At 30.4% G+C, this 18,018-nt stretch overlaps 1 protein-coding gene across 3 annotated transcripts in view; it reads right to left on the reverse strand.

The window, feature by feature from the left end:
* LOC126739500 (nephrin) overlaps window positions 1-18,018 on the reverse strand; it is an 835,262-nt gene that overhangs the window by 358,841 nt on the left and 458,403 nt on the right. The gene's annotated exons all lie outside the window — the stretch shown is intronic.

The raw sequence follows: 18,018 nt of genomic DNA on the forward strand, positions 1-18,018 counted from the left end.
CCGCCACAGCATAAAGAAACCAGCAGTCGCACTTCAATAAAAATACATTGGCTTGAATAAGCGAGTTCGGTGCATGTGTACTAACGCAGGCGAGGCATTTTTGCTTATAGTAGGGATGCCGCTGACACTCGCTACGGTCCACGCGGCTTTTGCCTTGGCTAGAGCCGGACTTAAACATTTTTTTAGATGTTATTATCTTGTAAAATAAAAATACCCACATAGTACAAATATTGATTTTTTAATATAAATAAAGTTCATACATTACCAAAATATTTAAACAAAAATAAACATCGCATTTCTACATCTAACAACGACGATATAGAAGAATACGTGCAGGAAGTTAATTAGGTATGAACCATAACTTTAAGAGACCATTCTTTGAGTAATTTTAAAACAGTACATTTAAAACAAAGTTCATATAAACATATGTCCAGAAATTCTTCGTTCTCAATATACAGCGTGTTAAAATTTAACAACAACTAAAATATATGCCACTGACTTTTGTGCAATTTTTATTATGTTCTGTGGATTATACAAATAAAACTTTTCTGTCTCTTGAATTTTTTTCGTATCTTGCTTAGTTAATAATAAATTCCAAATGAAACTTTTCCCCAAATTCCTTGTGTGATCCAGGGATATGCAATTAAGTGGACTTTTTTTTCTCGAAAAATAAGCGAGATACGAAAAAGTTGTATTTGTATTTGAGTAAATCAAATAAGATATTAAAAATGGCACAAAATTCAGGTGCCCCAATTTTTTTGCCACAAATATTTCTTCAGGTCCCGTTCGAGATTAAACTGAACCTAATAAATTTAATCATGTTAGGGGTAAATTAGCTCCTTAATGTTATAAATAACACCGCCAGAGAACTTGCGGATCTATGTTTATATGAACTTTTTGTCTTAAAATTACTCAAACAATCGCCTGTTAAATAATTTATGGTACATACTTAATTAATACCCTGTATAGTAACTCTTTTAGATTAACATCTGACTACATAGTAGTTTAAGGATAACTAATTATACAAATAAAGTAATATTTCAAAACAAATAGAAACTCTTAGGCCAATAAATAAAGACAAATAGTTGGCAACAATTCAAAACAATTCTAACATCTGCGAATTTTTGTTATATTATTAAGTACCAACTAAAGTAAAAGTATACAATTTTGCAACTCTTTTAAATATGGCAACACTGTTAAAATGGCAGAAATATAAATAATGTCCTTAAAAATCCAAAAAAAAAATATTACATTGCTGCAACTTTAACTGATGCTTAATTATGTTATTTAAGCCATACAGCCAAATTTGCAGCTATTAAAAACTTTGGCAAAGTCAATTATTTTGCTTCATTAATAATTTTTGACATACCCCTCTTTTAATACAAAAGTTTTTATAAAAAACGCTACGCTTTGTAAAAACGCTATCAAAATAGTCACTAAGTACGGCGCTGAACTAGGCGATACACCTATGAACACAGTTCGATAAACAGTGAGCTCGGCATCCGGAGAACATGGCTGCGGCATGGCTAAGGATGCTATTAGTTCGCTTACATTTTCGAGCGGAGTGAGACTGCTGGTTTCTTTATGCTGTGATACCGCTTTGTGCAGCGATTCATAGAAATCGGTTATCAAAAGCGAATGCCGCGCCCAGGGCCTCTGCCGCCTTAAAAAAAAAAGTCGCCTTTGACAAGCCGACTATTTTAAAGTTTTAGGACAGTGGCAGGTGGCTCTTTTAGTCTTGCTCTGATGTTTAATGAGAGTGTTGTATGAATATTACAATATTTCTTTGTTTTTTAATTTGCGATTTGTTAAAGTTTGTGGAGTTACATTGTTGTTTATTTCTTTTTTTAATATAATTAAATAGTTTTTATTTCGTTGTTAATTCCTATAGTATATAATAATATGGCTTTCTGGAGACCTTTTGAGGTAGCCGATACAGTATCGACAAGTAGTGTAACTAGTGAGGAATGTCAAAGTTCAAAGTTCAGAATGTTCAGTGTCAAAGAGTAATCTTAAATATTTTTAATTGGCTTAGACAAGAAAGTCCGGATATGTCAGAAAATGCCATAATTAAAAAAGTATTCATAAATTAACTTTAATTCCGTGGTCGACAATTTATCGCGTTTTAAAAGTGGGAGATGTTACAGACCATTCTGTGAAAAGAAAAAGAGTCAGCCAAAAACTTAGAGGAGTTGATGAAGCTACCAAAGACGTTATCTGGCATATAGTAGACGACTTTTATAAGACTAACTTGGTTCCAACATTGGAAATGATTGTAGAAAAACTTGTCGAGTACACTGATTATGACTATAAGTGCTTAGCAATACTCCGGTGTATCTTAAGAGAGTGCGGGTTTAAACACCAAAAACTAAATAATAGAATGGTTATTATGGAATCGCGGCGCATTGTTGAACTTCGGCAAGAATATTTACGTAGTATTTAGTTGTGTCGGGACCTAAATAGACATATTATTTATATAGATGAAACTTGGTTTGATACGCATGACATAGTTATATATGGTTGGGTTGATAGTTCAACAAATTGTGTTTTGAATACGTCATGTTCAAGAGGAAAGCGAATCATTATATTTCATGCTGGCAGTACAGAAGGATTTATTAAAAATGCTTTACTTTTATCTGCTAAAAATATTTCTGAATCGTCGGCTGATTACCACGAAGATATGACTGCGGCACTATTTGAAAAGTGGTTCTCTGAGCAGCTCCTACCAAACATTCCTCCAAACTCAGTAATCGTTATGGACAATGAATCTTACCATTCCAGGATATTAAATAAAATACCAAACAACAGCTCTAAAAAACAAGATATCTTAACTTTTATGAAAATTAAAAACATTCCAGTCCCTAACAAAATCCCCTTAAAAAAGGAGTTGCTTAATACCATTAAAGGTTATAACTTTAAAAATGAGTATGTTATTGATAACATTGCTAAAAATAATGGACACACCGTTTTAAGGTTGCCTCCATATTATTGCATTTTTAACCCCATTGAACTAGTATGGGGTACATTAAAAAAACAACTCCGAAAGTGCAACAGTTCACCAACATTAAGTACGGTAGTTATTGAAAACATCCGCAAAATTGTATCAGAATTCGAAACTAATAGATGGAAAAATTATGTTGAGCACGTAATTAAAACTGAAAGAGAGTATACCGTTTTGCCACCCATACTGGCCCAAATAATAATTCAACCTGGCCTTAATGATTCTACTTCTGAGGATAGTCTTTCGGAAGGTTAGTTAAGCATTGGTGAGTACTTTGCAATAATATAAATAAGTGTTTGAGTGAATAATCCTAGTCGACTTTACTGCGTTATAAAAATGTACCTAAGTAGGCAACATAAAAATAAGTTCTCATCTCAAAAATAACCAGATCAACGAAATAATAGTCAGTAAAACTCTAACTTTAACTTCAACATTTTTATTTTATTTTATTATTCAGCAAGAGATTTTTATAAATAAACGCACGCCTCTGACGGCGCGGCGGCAGAATCCTTTATGGTTTTTATGGATCTTTAAGTTTTTGCTTCTTCAAGTGAGGTCAAAACTACTATAACACGTAAGTTAATTGAGAAATTCAATGACCGCTGGTGAAGGCGTTTGGGACCATAGGATTGGCCTGCGAGATCACCTGATCTTACACCACTTGATTTTTACTTTAGTGGTACTCGTAATTTGAAGCAAATGGTATATAGTAAACAGGAAGTATGTCCACTACTTATCAATTGGATTGGTTAACAAGGTCATTTCAAGCAGCAACAACACATGCTGTACAACGTAGAATTTTGAAGTGCTTAGAAGTCAATGGCAATCACTTTGAAAATTTATTGTTAATTACTTATATTCTTAGGATAACTAATTAAATTATTCTTATGTTATGAAACAAATTGTATAAAGTTATTTTGTATTCGCACAATTTTTTTTATCAATTTTTCGTAAATTAAGGTATATTTCGTTGAACTTTCGGCATGTTTTTGCTACAATTTTGTCACATTGTTATTCATGATTATCAAAACTTCATTTGAATGACTATTTCTTTCCATTTCAAGTAATTTTTAGGTAACTATTTTAAAGAAACACCCTCGTGTCAAACTGTCAAACCTTAATAGCATAGCATTGTTTGATGATGACCTTTCAGCCTAAATCCACATTGGTACGTAATTACGGATACGTGAGGCTGTCAAACCTATCCGTGACTTTATCCCATCCACTAGAGACAACCTTATCCGTAAAATGACATTACATTTTTACTCGAGTTTTTGGTGTTTACAGTTTTGACATCCCACAATTCCTTCAACCTATTTTTATGCCTTGATTGTAAAGGGGTTTTCGGATCAAATAGGGGCCCATAAAGTTAAAAGCTAAAGTAAAAATATTGTTCTCATTGGCGCAAAGCTAGAAGGTATAACCCTGGTTCTCCTCCATATACACTAGGAAACCTTGGTCTTCCAAATAATTTTGGCACTGACTGTTAATTAAAAAGCCCTAATAGACACACTAAAAATAATTTAAAATGTGTGGAAGCCGGGGACAAACCCAAACACGACATTCTAAAAAGAATGGTGTAAAATAACAATTAGTTAAAAAAAATTGGTAAAAATTAACAATAAAAAACAACAACGGACCAAAAATACGAAATTAAGTTTGAAATAACCAACTCTTATTGGCAGATAGCAATCATGTGGTCCCAACGGATCCGTAATTACGTATCAGCATAAATCCACATTGATACGTAATGACGGATTCAGGCTGAATCCACATTCAGACGTAATTACGGATCCGTTAGGACCACGTGAGCCAATCAGAGGCCCAAAAGATTTCACGTATCATACGTCTGAATGTGGATTCAGCCTAAATCCGTCATTACGTATCAATGTGGATTCAGGCTGATACCTAATTACGAATCCGTTAGGACCACGTGAGCCAATAAGAGGCCCAAAAGATTTGACGTATCTACGTGAAAGAAAACACGGATAGAAGTTGGTTAATTTGTGGTGGTCCTAACGGATCCGTAATTACGTATCAGCCTGAATCCACATTGATATATAATGACGGATTCAGGCTGAATCCACATTCAGACGTAATTATGGATCCGTTAGGACCACGTGAGCCAATAAGAAGCCCAAAAGATTTCACGTGAATCCTACGTGAAAGAAAACACGCATAGAAGTTGTTTAATTTGAACTTCATTCCGTATTTTTGGTCCGTTGTACTATTTGTTTTATATTGTTATTGTTGAAATTTTTAAATTTTTTGTTGTTGTTATTTTGAACCATTCTTTTTAGAATGTCGAGTTTGGGTTTGACCACGGGTTCCACATATTTTAAATGTAACTACTGCGACTTTTTAATTAATAGTGTCAAAATTATTCGAAACACCAAGGTTTCCTAGTATATATGGAAGAGAAGGGTTGGGTTGGGTTGGGAAGGGTTTTACCTTCGAGCTTTGCGCCAATGAGGACAATATTTTAACTTTAGCTTTAAAGACCTTTATGGGATCCGGAAATCCCTTTACAATCAAGGCATAAAAATAGGTTGGAGCAATTCTAAGAAGTCAAAACTGTAAAGACCAAAATCTATAGAGAGTAAAAATATAACGTCATTTTACGGATATGCTTGTCTCTAGTACATGGGATAAAAGTCACGTATATCCGTAGCTACGTACCACTGTGAATTAAGGCTCATGGCCGCGTAAGGCAAATATGTCAAAATATACCGATTTTTACAGAAACTTTCTTTTATTTCAGAAACCGAACTACTTATATATAAGAATATGATACCTCGTTAGAAAGGGATTTCAATTTTCTTTTAGAATATGTTATGATAATACAGAGTGTTCCATTTAAAAAAATGCATTATTCATAATTTTTGTATCTAGCGGTAAGATCACTAATTTTGACCAACCCTGTATAATGTAGAACAATTTTTTGTAGTGAGGACTAATGTATAATACTTCTGTAAATTACACTGATAATTTCAATTGTCTGCGCATTCTAGTGCTGTAGTAATAAAAATTTATGGGCAAAAAATAAAGAAAATAATTAATTACTCGAAAATCACTCAAAATAGGTATAGGAATATCTCATATAAAAACAGTCATAAAGTAATAGCGGATCAGAAAATAAAATAATATACAGGGTATTCCATTTAAAATAACAAAGTTGCTACTACTTTTTGGTATAAACGGCAACGCTGCATCGCTAAAAATATTTTTAACCCCACTAGTTAAAATCCATGATGCCAAATTTTCCAACAATTATATTTTCCGTTCTCCGTAAATGTCTTAGGTACCATTAACCATCAATCACCCTGTATATATATAAAAATGACTATAAAATTAAATCGTTTTATTTGGAAAGCAAAGCCTTAAAATACCAGATAACACTCAAATAAAGCTCTCCGCTAATATACTCGCTCATAAATTTATAATAAACTGCCATAAAAGCCGAGATTATAGGGACAATAAATGGTAAATCTTTGTCCGAAAATCATAAACAAGGGGGCATTCTAGAAACTGGCCGGGGACAATAAATAGGTTTGGTCATTGCGACGCGGCAATGGTGAAAAATAAGAAGAAAAACGCTGGAAAATCGCTTTTCCAGCGCGGGGGTCCGGTGACTGCTGCGTGGTTTATGTTATTTTAAACACCGGGATATTTTTATAGTTTTAATAAATTTTCGAGAAAAATTGTATCGATCCCAACTCGCCTGCAATAATGGTCATTTATCTTTGAAGTTTCGACTTCAGTTTCAGACTTTTCTAATGGCTATATAGGTCATCGGGAGTTTCAGAACAATCGCTTTTAAGTAGAAAAAGGCTTATAAAAGCAATCCAGACATCTTTAGCATATGTAACATAATAATATCATATTCATATTTTTCAAAGCGCTTTTTAACATCGCAATAACCTCACAGACAACGATATATCACTAACAAGGCGTCGGCTTTATACCGAAAAAAAAAGCATACAAAAGATTTCACGCTAACAAGATCTCGAAACGAGGAACGTATAAGAAAAAAAAAACAAAAAATCAAGCAGGAAAAATCGGTAAAAATATTGTGGTAACAAACAAATAGGTTCTCGCCGAATAACCTACGACGGTTTAATCAAAAGGTTTCATTTATATCGGGTCTGTACGGGCTGTCGATTACCTAAATTAAGGTATTACATGAATTGCGGCTCCTAGTTTGGCAGGCTGTACGTTTTAGCTACGAGTAGAGGCAGGGCCGAACTATACAAGAATTATTTCGATGAACGCACCAAGAAGCACGTATTTGTTTTGACTCTTGTGAAAATGTTCTTAACTAAAGTGATATAAAGTGACTGTGCTTCATTATTGTGAAAATTACAAAAGACCTAATTACATTTGATTTAGCCAAAATAGGATTAACTAAGATTAGGTCTAAATGTAAAACCGATTTATTGGACTCGTCAACTTTGAGGGTGGATTTCTCAGAAAGGATTTTCCGAAACAGTTTAAAGATATATATGTTATAGATTATAGGTTTTTAGATTATAGGATTATAGGATGATAGGTTTAATTCTATTATTTAACAACTTGCCTGCTAACATCAAAAATTGTATTACTTCGAATCAATTCAGAGGGCTTTTGAAAAAATTTATCATAAATAAGTAGGTAATATTGTGTTTGTTATTTTATTATATTATTTTAATTATGTAGTTTATTAAGGTTTACTATAGTATGCATTGTTTCCGCTCCAATCATCATCTTGATTGTGGGTTTATCTATTGACTGGGTATTTTTGGGCCAACCGGGATATTGGTTAGAGCTTCTTGGAACTACCGAAGCATTTTTAAGTGTTACACGGGGGGACCAATGTGTAAAGTCAACGAAGCTCCAAATGTGTATCATCGGCTGCTTGCAACCGAACCGACTCGATCAACCTGAGTCGACACTATTTTTATTATTATAAGGCAAACAACAATTAACTGAGCAAGGAAATAATGCTTAGGTTAAGTCTAATTTCAATTTATGGTCTACCTCTGACAGGATATTTCTGGAACCGGGATGCTGTTTCTGGTTTACCGAGACCATCCATGGACAAACCGGAGTGTCCTGATACAGTTATGGCCAACTTATACATTTACTTTGTTTTTCATTTATGTTTTTATTGAATGTAGCTTTTGCTAAATAAAAATATTATTTAGTTATTTATTTATTTATAATAAAAATTCAGACTTAGTCATCAGATTCAAATAAAAAACCTCTTTTTTAAACTCTTTTAACTTTAAGGATGGTATTTCTAAAATAGTTGCTTAAAACCGTCTAGAACTGTAACGAAATTTATGCAGAAAAGTATCCTTAAGGTTCTGCTTTTTATTTTATTTAGGCCTGATGATTCAATATAAAAACGAATTTCTGGAAAACTACTTGTTGTAACTCAATAAAAGAAAATCCAGGAGCTTTCAGATATTTTTCTCAATAAGTTTCATTATAACTCTAAACTGTTTTGAGCACCCATTTTAAACATATCCACCCTTAAAATTCAGAAGTCTAAGAAACAAGTTTTTACATTTAGACCTGATGACTCAAGATAAACCTAAATTTATTTAAATTTACTTGTCGTATTTCAATAAAATAAAAAGCAGAACTTTCGGGATACTTTCTAAAATTTTTTTAAATATTTTTTTCCCAATTGTTTTAAATATTAATTTCGGAATTTAAATACTCGGTACAGATATAAATTTGACAAACCATCCAAAGATCATACATTATTATCGTTAAATATATATTTATTCAACGAGTTTTCAGTAAACTTTTGGTTTTGGTATAATTATCAATCATATATGATAAAGGTATATTTATTAAACTGTCGAATATACGTATATGATATACGATTCTGTTTACAAAAGAAAGAAAATTTCGGATTTAGGAAAATTGATAAGGGATTTACATAGCTAGTGTTTACACTCGATCATTACCCCTCAAATATGTAATAAAATGCCCCAATATCTTATTAGTATTATGTAAGATACCATATACTTTTCATAGTGTAATAATAAAATATTATACATAAAAAAATCTGCAAAAAAATAGGAGATGCAATAACGTGTATAAAATAATAAATATACCAAATAAGATATACAAATTAAAAAAACTCAAGAATACAAATTAGCTCAAAACAAAGAAGGGATTCAAAAAATAAAATTTATTTAGAAAAATGCTGTGGTGTCCTTTTTTTATTAAACAATATATACGATAAATCTCTTATGGACGCCATTGTTAAAAATGAGTTTTTTTCTTTGTACGCGAAAAAGCCGCCAGATGCATAAAATACATCTGCAAAAAAAAATAAATATCTACATTGGTAGTAAAGTTATTAAAAAAAAACTAATTCCATTAAACGCATTTTATAAACGTCTTTAAATATTATACAAAAACCATACTTAAACGTTTAACTTTTATGAAATAATAATTGTATAATATGAACATGTAATAAACCTTCTAGTTAAACGTGAATAAAACATAAACAAAATATTAAATTCCTCAACATATATCATGTGGACATTTTATTTCATATTTTTAGTTGAAGTTCAACTAAAAATGTACATCTAGTGTAAACCAAAAATAAATGTTTATTAACCTATCGTGTGTTTCTGGCGAAAGTTCCTTAAACAATAAATTATCATCGGGAGATTGTGTTTTAATATTTCATCAAAAATATTAAAACACAATTGTAATTAATAATAAACAACAATAATAAAAGTATTAATAAAAACATTTATTAATATGTTTAGGGTATCTAATAATTTTTTTGTTTAAGAAAACTCTCTATTCTAGTGTACCAAAAAATTCTACTGTCGTCCTTGTTTTCAAATTAGAAGATACGCTAAACCAAGAAAATTAAAGACCGATTTCAATTACTAGTTGTATATCTAGAATTTTTTAAAAAGCTATAAAATTAAGGTTGAATCATTTTTTAAAAGAAAAAGCAATTTTTTTAAACTTCTAGTATAGATTTTCAGCAGTACCGAATGCAGAGGATTCTATGCTACATGTTATAGATTATATAGTAACCAATTTTTATAACAAACTTAAGACTCTTGGAATTCCCATAGACTTAGCCTGTACCTCATATAAATTTACTTAATAAACTTGAACATATTGGAATTAGAAACAATGTGATAAAATTATTTAAGTCGTATATAACAGAAAGAATACAAAAGGTAAAAATAAGAGATGTATACACCAAATCCTTCTAAACAGAAATTGGCGTACCACAGAGAACTCTTCTGGGTCCTACGCTTTTCTGTTTGTATATAAATAACCTATTCTCTGCCATTTCCGATATAGATTAATAACTTGTATGCTAAGCATTTGATACTATTGTTTTATTTAGGGGTAAATCTTATGAGGATGCATTTAGCAAAGCAGAGGATCATATATCTAGATAACAACTGTGGGTGGGTAAACATATTCTTACAATGAACGTGGAAAGAAACAGTTTATGTTCCATTTTCAATAAATTATAAGCAAAACACCATTGTTCCGGATATTAAAGGTTATGAGTATTCATGCTACACTAAGACTATGTAATATAATTGGTCGATGACTGTAATGGACCTTAAGGGAGCATGCTTATCAAATAAATACTTTATATTATAAACCAGATACTCAACTTAACTATCTATATTAGGAAAGTAGAACAATTCATTCATTTCACCATACTTCAGATTGAAAGTCAAGTAAAAATTCATAAGTGCCTAAAATCTCTTAACGTCAAAATTTTTTCAGTTTTTATAATATATGCTATGCTTATATAGCAAAATGTTAATATTTAATCATTTACCTCATTTGAATCTAATATTCCATTCTGGCTTATAATATTTTTATCGTTAATAAAAATTGAGTCCAGTAAAGTGGATGTTGTATTAGTCAAACAAGTTGATTCACTAATTACCTGATAAAAGTCAAAGCTATTAAATAATTTGCTGACTGGGTTTTGAATATTCATCATATTGATGTTTAAATCACCCAAAACTAAAACATACTCATTTATAGGCAAAATTTCAGAAAATATTTTATCCAGGATATTTACACATTTTAATACATTATTACTTTCTCTATAGATAACACCTACTGCTATGGATAACTTCTGGTTTATCCTAATACGTACCTAATATTGTTCAAAACCTTGTATTAATATTAAATTCATAAAGCTTAAACTCTCACGTTTTATTGAGCTTTTTATGTATAAGCTTACGCCTTCACATCTACATCTACTACGATCTTTTTTCTAAAACTTGTATTCTGTAATACCAACAATGTCTGATGATGTATCACTTATTAACCATATTTCCGTTACACCAATTATGTCAAAGCTATTATTCTGAATTATATTAGTGAAATTGATAAAACCTGTAAGCACTGATCTAAGGTTCAAATGTCCACAGCTAAGCACATGTTTTTCTATTTGCTTAAATACCATCTTGTATAAAGTATTAGTTTTTGTCTATTTAAATTGAATAGTCTACTCTCTGATTAATAATCTCTAATAAGTTTGGCCTACATGGACATTGCCTATCGAGGGCCAGATAAGATGTGCTCAGCTCTAGACCTGATCTCTTTTTATTAGACTTGCAACAATTGATAGAAATTGGCGATGTAAGAGTTATATAAATTATATTGTTGGAAAGGTCAAAAAAGTATCCAATCACTAATTAAGTAAGTTTTATTGTATGGCCGGTATTTTATTATATGTAAAGTAATTTTACCTTTGAAAAAGTATAGTTAAAATTTGTCAAGAAATCTAAAAAATTTTTATCAGACAGTTTAAAAACACACAAACCTTTTATTGATTTAGGATCACACTCTATTATTGTCATGTACCTTATTCTCATTTCTTTATAACTCATATAAAGCCATTTGATCTTTAAGAGAATTTATTAAATCTGAATCGTCTATCGGGACCTTTATCAAATGTATTGCAAATTTTAAAGTAGTTGATTTTTTTTTCATATACGAAAAACCTGGTTTTTCAAATAAAAAATGCTTTTTTTTTTAAAATACCTTGTAAAAATTAATAGTTATTTGAACTGACTTAAAAATATACATTTTTAACTACTCTCAAAAGAAATTAAAAATAAACGGATACGTTTATTCAAACATCAATATAATAAAGAGAATAAATGGCCTCCATATCTTAACGAACTAGTTTGCCAACGTCCTGGCATAGACTAAATGCCAGTCTAAGGCTAAACCTTATTATGTTTATGGCCTTACAGATCCCTGTCGTGTAATCCCCGATTTAATTGGGGGCTTATGGTACACGACTTGCTCTCGGCAGTTTCCCGAACAAGACTTCTTTTACAATCCCTCCATTGTTTACTGGCAATACTCTATGTTATTTTCTCTAGGAGTAGAAGTTCATTAAAGCAACGCCAGTCAGTTACATTATAGCTTCTTTCTGATTTATTTTAGAGAAAAAAAAATGTTTTTAATTAAACACGTACTATTTAATTAAATTCAATTGAAAGGTTCATCAATCTTCCCGTCAGGGTCCAGTTGTGACTTTTGTCACCGCAACTAATTTCCTTTAGCACCGAAGCGGACACCAGTAGTAGTAGTAGTAGTAGTAATTTACTCAGTTTCATTTATCTTTCCTTTTGTTCAGACCACTTTGAGCTAAAATAGTAAACGGGCGGTCCGAAATTATTGCTGAAGCTCGCCTTGGAACCGACTCGCCCCTTCTGATATACGTAAAACTCGGGTAATATGCAAGTAAGGAGAACGGGTTACTGTGCATTCTGAAAATTGAAATGTGATGGCAGCGGCGGAAAATAGAATCCAGCCAAATTGTGAAATGGTTTGAAAAGTCTGGATTTGAGTTTATTTGTGTTAGAAGGGTACGTTTATGCAGACAAACCCATAATTGTACTTACTTATTAATATTTTTTTCTTAATTTTATTATTAATGATTTTAACCTTCGTATCAGTTCTCTAGTGAATTTACATATTTTGCAGATGATTGTGATGTACTCTATGATCTACAAGTGGCTTAAATGGCTTAACGATCAAAAACTTACAATTAATCCTGACAAGACATTCTATATGCCTTTTGAATGCTACACTAGTTTAGGTAAAAATAATAAACGATACATCAATTTCAATAATTTCAGATCAATATAGCATTGGCGAGTTCTACGATTTAATTTGATTTCCAGGTTTCGGCTTTGGTTTTAAAATTTTCAATTTCGGAATGAGAGAAAAATTGGCGCTCAACGTGTGGGTTTTTTTTGTATATTTTTTTAGTGTTTGGAAGCTTTACGAAATAATTAATAGCTATATCATCTGCAAACAAGTAACTGTTCCTTTTTGACTTTTTAATGGAAACACTGATAAAACCGAAATATGCAGAAGAAGATTATCATTAGCTTAGTTATAGTCTCTAAAAGAAACTTTCAGTGCGTTTCAATATTAGGCCAGTAAGGATTATAAAATAGCTTCAAATGATTTCAAAATCTTGATTAAGAAGAAGTTTAATATTACTTAAACTTTGGAATAAAATTAGAAATTGTCCACGCTTTAAAGTAATAATTCCCCAAATGCCTGGTATATATTAAGAATTTATCTTAAATACTCAAGTGTCTATAAAAGGACAATGTCGAATTTAATCGTAAATATCACCCATAGTAGAATTCCATGGTTTCCAAAGAGAAAAAAGTTGGAAATTCCAGGTTTAGACTTCGGTTTCTCGATTTTCAATTTCGAAATAAGCAGAAAATTGGCGCCCAACGTGTGGGTTTTTTGTATATTTTTTTAGTGTTTGGAAGCTTTACGAAATAATTTAAATCGCTATATCATCTGCAAACAAGTGACTTTTCCCTTTTAACTTTTTATTGGAAAAGCTGATAAAATCGAAATATACAGGAAAGGATTATTATTAACTTATGTATAGTATAATCTAAAAATTTTAAGTGCATTTCAATATTATGCCAGAAAGAATTATCACATGAATTCAAATGATTTCAAACGTTTCATCCAGAATAAATTTGATATTACTTGAAATGCTTGGAATAAAATTAAAAATTGTGCAGGCTTTAAAATAAAATTTCTCAAATTTCTTAGAAAATATAAAAACAATAATTTTAGAAATTTAAGGGCTTAATAAGGGAAAAATTTAAGTAATTTGAGTAAAAAAAAATTGAAAATTCCAGGTTTTGGCTTCGGTTTATCAACTTTCAATTTTATACAGAGAAAAATATTGGCGCCCAACGTGTGGGTATTTTTTTCTTTATATCTTTTTTAGTTTTTGGAAGCTTTACGAAATAGTTTATCGTTGTATTATTTTCAAACAAGTAACTTTTCCTTTTTGACCTCTTAATGGAAATACTGATAAAAAAGAAATATACAGGAGAGGATTATCATTAGCTTAGTTATAGTCTTTAAAAGAAACTTTCAGTGCATTTCAATATTATGACAGTAAGGATTATAAAATGGCTTTAAATGATTTCAAGATCTTGATTCAGAGGAAATTTAATCTTACTTGAACTTTGGAATCAAATTAGAAATTGTCCAGGCTTTAAAGTAATAATTTCCCAAATGCCTGGTATAAATTAAGAATTTATCTTAAACACTTCAGTGTCTATAAAAGGACAATGTCGAATTTAATGGTAAATATCACCCATAGTAGAAATATGTATGATTTTCAAATAGAAAAAAGTTGGAAATTCCAGGTTTGGACTTCGGTTTCTCGATTTTCAATTTCGAAATAAGCAGAAAATTGGCGCCCAACGTGTGGGTTTTTTGTATATTTTTTTAGTGTTTGGAAGCTTTACGAAATAATTTAAATCGCTATATCATCTGCAAACAAGTGACTTTTCCCTTTTAACTTTTTATTGGAAAAGCTGATAAAATCGAAATATACAGGAAAGGATTATTATTAACTTATGTATACTATAATTTCAAAATTTTAAGTGCATTTTAAAATTATGCCAGAAAGAATTATAAAATGAATTCAAATGATTTCAAACGTTTCATCCAGAATAAATTTGATATTACTTGAAATGCTTGGAATAAAATTAAAAATTGTGCAGGCTTTAAAATAAAATTTCTCAAATTTCTTAGAAAATATAAAAACAACAATTTTAAAAATTCAAGGGCTTAATAAGGGAAAAATTTAAGTAATTTAAGTAAAAAAAAAATGAAAATTCCAGGTCTTGGCTTCGGTTTATCAACTTTAAATTTTATACAGAGAAAAATATTGGCGCCCAACGTGTGGGTATTTTTTTCTTTATATCTTTTTAGTTTTTGGAAGCTTTACGAAATAGTTTATCGTTGTATTATTTTCAAACAAGTAACTTTTCCTTTTTGACCTCTTAATGGAAATACTGATAAAAACGAAATATACAGGAGAGGATTATCATTAGCTTAGTTATAGTCTTTAAAAGAAACTTTCAGTGCATTTCAATATTATGACAGTAAGGATTATAAAATGGCTTTAAATGATTTCAAAATCTTGATTCAGAGGAAATTTAATCTTACTTGAACTTTGGAATCAAATTAGAAATTGTCCAGGCTTTAAAGTAATAATTTCCCAAATGCCTGGTATATATTAAGAATTTATCTTAAACACTTCAGTGTCTATAAAAGGACAATGTCGAATTTAATGGTAAATATCACCCATAGTAGAAATATGTATGATTTTCAAACAGAAAAAAGTTGGAAATTCCAGGTTTGGACTTCGGTTTCTCGATTTTCAATTTCGAAATAAGCAAAAAATTGGCGCCCAACGTGTGGGGTTTTTTTTGTATATTTTTTTAGAGTTTGGAAGCTTTACGAAATAATTTAAATCGCTATATCATCTGCAAACAAATGCCTTTTCCCTTTTAACTTTTCATTGGAAAAGCTGATAAAATCGAAATATACAGGAAAGGATTATTATTAACTTATGTATACTATAATTTCAAAATTTTAAGTGCATTTTAATATTATGCCAGAAAGAATTATAAAATGAATTCAAATGATTTCAAACGTTTCATCCAGAATAAATTTGATATTACTTGAAATGCTTGGAATAAAATTAAAAATTGTGCAGGCTTTAAAATAAAATTTCTCAAATTTCTTAGAAAATATAAAAACAACAATTTTAAAAATTCAAGGGCTTAATAAGGGAAAAATTTAAGTAATTTAAGTAAAAAAAAAATGAAAATTCCAGGTCTTGGCTTCGGTTTATCAACTTTAAATTTTATACAGAGAAAAATATTGGCGCCCAACGTGTGGGTATTTTTTTCTTTATATCTTTTTAGTTTTTGGAAGCTTTACGAAATAGTTTATCGTTGTATTATTTTCAAACAAGTAACTTTTCCTTTTTGACCTCTTAATGGAAATACTGATAAAAACGAAATATACAGGAGAGGATTATCATTAGCTTAGTTATAGTCTTTAAAAGAAACTTTCAGTGCATTTCAATATTATGACAGTAAGGATTATAAAATGGCTTTAAATGATTTCAAAATCTTGATTCAGAGGAAATTTAATCTTACTTGAACTTTGGAATCAAATTAGAAATTGTCCAGGCTTTAAAGTAATAATTTCCCAAATGCCTGGTATATATTAAGAATTTATCTTAAACACTCAAGTGTCTATAAGAGAACCATGTCAAATTTATTGGTAAATATCACCCATAGTAGAAATCCGTATGGTTTTCAAACAGAAAAAAGTTGGAAATTCCAAGTTTGGACTTCAAAAGTTTCATCCAGAATAAATTTGATATTACTTGAAATGCTTGGAATAAAATTAAAAATTGTGCAGACTTTAAAATAAAATTTCTCATTATTCCTAGAGAATATAAAAAAATTAATTTTAGAAGTTCAAGGGCTTAAGAAAGGGAAAATTTAAGCAGTTTAATTAAAAGAAAATTGAAAATTCTAGGTTTTGGATTCGGTTTCTCGATTTTCAATTTCAAAATAAGCAGAAAATTGGCGCCCAACGTGTGGGTTTTTTTGTAATATTAATATAAGTTTAATAAACTGACGTCACAAATATATAAAAAAAACATAACATAGAACTTGAATACAAGAAAATAATAAAAAAGTAAAAAGGAACTATCGAGATTTGAACCTACAACCTTGCGGCAAGACTGTTACCATTTGCTACGTTGCGTTGACTGCTAGGCCACACCGTTCATGCAATAGCTTGAAAAGAAAGGAGGGGATGTTATACTGTGTTATACTGTGCTACAAGATGTTATTAAAAATGAGTCCCGGCTCAAAATTGAACACGTCTTTAACGAAAATTAAAACTGGACTCTTATTCGCTCTTAAAATCTCTTTTAAATATATTCTTAGTCTTGTAAAAATAAAGTCTTAGTGCTTGGAAGTTTTATAAAATAAATAATTACAAAAAGTTAGTTTTTGCATTTGACCTTTTAAAGGAAAAATTGATAAAAACAAATGTACAGAGCATATCATCTTAAAATGGCTCTAGAAGCTTGATTTTTAAGAAATTTGATATTAATTGAAATGCCTGAAATAAAATTAAAAATTGTTCAGGTTTTTAAATTAATAATTCTTCTAAATTTTGAAATATATATTAAATTAATTTTAAAAGTCCAAGGACATATGAAGAGGAAAATTTAGACAATTTGAGCAAAAGGAAATTGGAAATTTCAGACTATGACGTCAGTCTCTCAATTTTCAATGAGAGAAAAATAGGCGCCCAACGTGTGGGTGAAGTTAGGAAGATTTACGAAATAATTAATCGTTGTATCATTTGCAAACAAGCGACTTTTTTTAACTTTTTAATGGAAAAACTGAACTTTAGGTGAGTCAAAAAAGTTGGAAATTCCGGGTTTTGATTTCGGTTTCTCGATTTTAAATTTAGAAATAAGAGAATAATTGGTGCCCAACGTGTGATTAATATTTTTTTACATATTTTTTTCAGTGTTTGGAAGCTTTACGAAATAATTAATCGCCGCATCGTCTGCAAACAATTGACTTTCCCCTTAGAAGAGTTTGAGTTGTTACCAAGATTTTTCTTTA

Source organism: Anthonomus grandis, chromosome 8 (genome assembly GCF_022605725.1).
Source record: "Anthonomus grandis grandis chromosome 8, icAntGran1.3, whole genome shotgun sequence".
Lineage (NCBI taxonomy): Eukaryota > Metazoa > Arthropoda > Insecta > Coleoptera > Curculionidae > Anthonomus > Anthonomus grandis.